Raw genomic sequence first — 3,790 nt, 5'->3', positions numbered from 1 at the left:
GCCTATGAAGCCTAGGAACTCATGTTCAACTCTCCAGGTCCCATGTAAACCAGACACACAATATGACACAAAGGTCCAAGGTTGCACATGTATACAAGATGGTGCATGCGTCTGGAGTTCAATTACAGTGGCTGAAGGCCCAGGCACACCAGTTATTTTTCTGTCTGTTAAAAATAACAATAAAAAAGTTAATAAAAAGAGAAGCCCTACATTTGCAATTGGGAAGGCTGTACATGGTCTTTCTTCCGCTCCGATGAGCTTGGACGACATATGAGGATACACACCAAATACCGACCACATAAATGTGATGAGTGTGGCCGGCAGTTCATGAGATCCGACCATCTCAGGCAACATCACAAAACTCATCTGAAGATGGTAGGATCCCTAGAACCTCAGGCCAACAGTGGACAGCCAGAGGGCCCTCCTGCTCCCAGCATTTAAGTCTTCCCTTTTAGTTTGTCTAACCCAAGATCCTACTGCCCCTGACCAGCTCATCTTTGGTAGATGAAGGTTTAGACAGAACCAGGAAGACCAAGAAGTGATATTAACACCCAAATGAAGCGTTGGAACATCAAGGATTCCTCAAGACCCTCACATGCCTTTGATGCCCTCACCTCTTGGGAGCTACCTACTTCTGCCACACAGCCAGATGGGAAGATGGAGCATAGAAATGGTGGGCTCTATGAAGAAGCTTTGTCATGCCCAGCTTGAAACCCAAAAGTGACTCTCCTGTGCCTACCCCGTAAAACCCACATTCGTGCCTTGGCCTTCCATGGTTTTCTAGAGCCAGGTTATGTTCAGATTTTGAAATGATCACTCACCTGCAATATGACCTTGGGAAAGGTCGGTGTGGTGGACACTTTCATCTTTGGGAAATAAGAAACAGTAATACGGTATTGAACATTATTGGCAGAGGTATTCTGCCTTCTTGTCTTCCCATGAATTGTTTCATGGTAGTGTTCCCCCCTAACAGCATGGCCTGTGGGGGCACGTCTTCCACATAGCTGCAGCTGTTGTGCTATTAAGGGCTGGGCATGGGACAATGCCCAGCTTGGATATGCAGTGCCTGCGTTGCTTCCCGCCCCCCTTGAATTTTCTCATTTCTCATGCCTTGAGTTTGAAAGTCCCAAATAAAACATCGGTATTTTTTTTAAAAAAAGTTAAAAAGTTATTATATTTGGGGCTGGAGAGATTGCTTAGTGGTCAAGCCACTTGCAAAGTCTAAGGACCAGGGTTTGATTCCCCAGCACCCACATAAAGCCAGATGCACAAGGTGACACATGTGTCTGGAGTTTGTTCGCAGTGGCTAGAGGCCCTGATGCACCCATTCTCTCTTTCTCTCTATCTGTGCCCCCCTCAAATAAATAAATTAATTTAATTAAATGTCAACAGTATGTATAAAACAAAGACTGTGTGCCAGACATAGTGATAGATGATTAGTAGACAAAACAGAAAGATTTCTGGGGTTTTGTGTATGTTTGTGATATGCTTATGTGGGGGGGGCACATTTGCGTGTGGGTGTGCATGTACTTGTATGAGTGTGCATGTTGAGGTTAACATCAGGTGTCATCCTCAATCAGTCTCCACATTATTTATTTCATCTTCTCTTGTGTGTGCACGTGTGTGTGTGTGTTTATATATGTTTAGGCACTTGTGTGTATATATGGATGCATATGCATGTGTGTGTGTGAAGGTCAGAAGTTGAAGTTAGGTATCTTTCTCTTTTCTTCATGGTAAAGATTGCTTTATTGGTGGCACTTAGTACAAGAAAATAAATATTGATCCCAAAAGAAAGAGCTCAGTCGTTATCAGATTACTGGTCCATAGAGAGCTGAATAAAGCCGAAGCCAAATGATGGCTGGGATGCCTGAAGTCAATCCTGCTTCTGGAAATGAAGCCAGAGTCAACAGGTACAAGGCACACACTGCTCCACCGAGTGAGAGAAACATGGTGCCTCTCTACAGGAAGGCATCTGTTACCCCACTGTTCAGATACTTGGGGATTGCATTATCCTCTTGAAAGACCTTTTGTTTCTCTGGAACTTTATTTTCAAAATGCCTGTGGGAAGCAGGGCTGATGGATCCCTGTGTAACCTGACGCAGGGTCAGCAAGTTCCGCAGCATCTTGGCTCAGCGGCTGCCCCCCAACTGCGACACACGGGCCAATCGCCATCGATAAAAATCTATAGTTGTGCTCCAGTTTTCAGAGACCAATTTCTGAATCACCAATAATGGTGATGGGAATAAAAATGTCAAGCATGTTCCCATCACTTCCCATTCAAGGATGCGCTCGGCCAACATACACATGATGCAGCTTGTGTGAGCTAGATTTCATAGGATTAACAAATGAGAAATGCAGTCCTAGGCTGTAATCACTTTTGTTTCATTGTAAACTATTTCCTGTTTTATGCTTTTTTCATCATTGTCCACTTTTCTTCTTATTCTTTTTTTTTTTTTTTTTTGGTTTTTCAAGGTGGAGTCTCGCTCTAATCCAGGCTGGCCTTGAACTCACAGTGATCCTCCTACCTCTGCCTCCCCAGAATTGGGATTAAAGGTGTGCTCTACTACCCCTGGCTCATCATTGTTGACTCTTAAGATAGGACTAAAGAGATGGTCCGTGCTGTAGTTAATGGCAGCTTGAACTTGGCAGTGAAAGTGAGGCCTAATGAGTGTTAATTTAAGGAGGACTCATTTGTTCTTTAATGCAGGGAATACTTAAGCCCTTTGAGTTGGCTTGTATTTATCTTCTGACAAGACTAGATAGTGTTAAAAACATAGAATATATTACCAACAAAACAGACTAATTGTTAATATACAATTAAGAGGCAATATTGCTGTAGGCATGATGGGGTACCACAGATCACTGAGTTATTCTAGGCTTTCTGTTTTTCTCCCACCTTTTAGCACTGTTAATGTTAGTTGTTGGTGCTATACATGCATTTAAACTCATGAGAACCAAACCGGTTTTAACTAGATTAGAAAACAGACTACATAGGGTGATATCATGATGGACAAACAAACGAATTGAATAATTAAATTTCTCATTAATACATGAACACAAAAGAAATACTGAGCTACCCTACTTGTCACTGAGTGCTTTCATGGATTTTATTTTAAAGCCTTAGACCTACAAAGGAGGACTGTCACAGAGAAGGTGAACACCACAAACAGACAATTCTTTTCACCCAAGCTGAGAGAGGGAAGCTCCTCTGGCCTCCTGGAGAGAACGCTAGGAACAGAATAAATGCAGGCCAGAAGTCTACAAGGGGGGGGGGGATTCTAGGGAGTGAGGAGGACAAATGGATCTGACTAGGGGATGAACACTCAGTGGGGTTTGCAGAACAGTCCTGAAGGATTTCTACTAAGGGAGACGGGAGCCAGTGTGCGAAGGAGACCCCTCAGCGTCTACGCAGGAAGAGGAGCACTGAGGAGAGCGCCATCAGTGCAGACCAGCATTGAACAAGCATTGTTCAATGATCCGGGAAGGGAATGGGGTGTGCCAAGGAGAGGCACTGCAGACAAAGATGAAAAGAGAGCCTGGCGAACTGCCTCTACATTCAATCCAGGAGGCAAGGGAGAGACACAAAGGTCTTGATGTTTCTCTTTTTGGTTTTTAAGGTGCATCTAAAACTGTTTTCCTAAATTCTTTTCAAGGGCTTTCATAGGAAGCAGTTTACAACTTCAAATGTATTGTCACTAGTGATTCACAGACACGCCTCTTTTTTTTTTCTCCCCCCCCCCCCCCCCGAGGTAGGGTCTCACTCTACTCCAGGCTGACCTGGAATTCACTA

At 43.9% G+C, this 3,790-nt stretch overlaps 1 pseudogene; it reads right to left on the bottom strand.

Annotated features, from left to right (window-relative positions):
* Nucleotides 1–1,808: 1,808 nt before the first annotated feature.
* On the bottom strand, nt 1,809–2,123 carry LOC105943844 (annotated as a pseudogene).
* Between the last annotated feature and the right edge of the window lie 1,667 nt (nt 2,124–3,790).

This window comes from Jaculus jaculus, chromosome 12 (genome assembly GCF_020740685.1).
Source record: "Jaculus jaculus isolate mJacJac1 chromosome 12, mJacJac1.mat.Y.cur, whole genome shotgun sequence".
NCBI classification, from domain to species: Eukaryota; Metazoa; Chordata; class Mammalia; order Rodentia; family Dipodidae; genus Jaculus; species Jaculus jaculus.
Note: the sequence above shows the minus strand (reverse complement) of the source record. Positions and strands in the feature narration are given on the sequence as shown.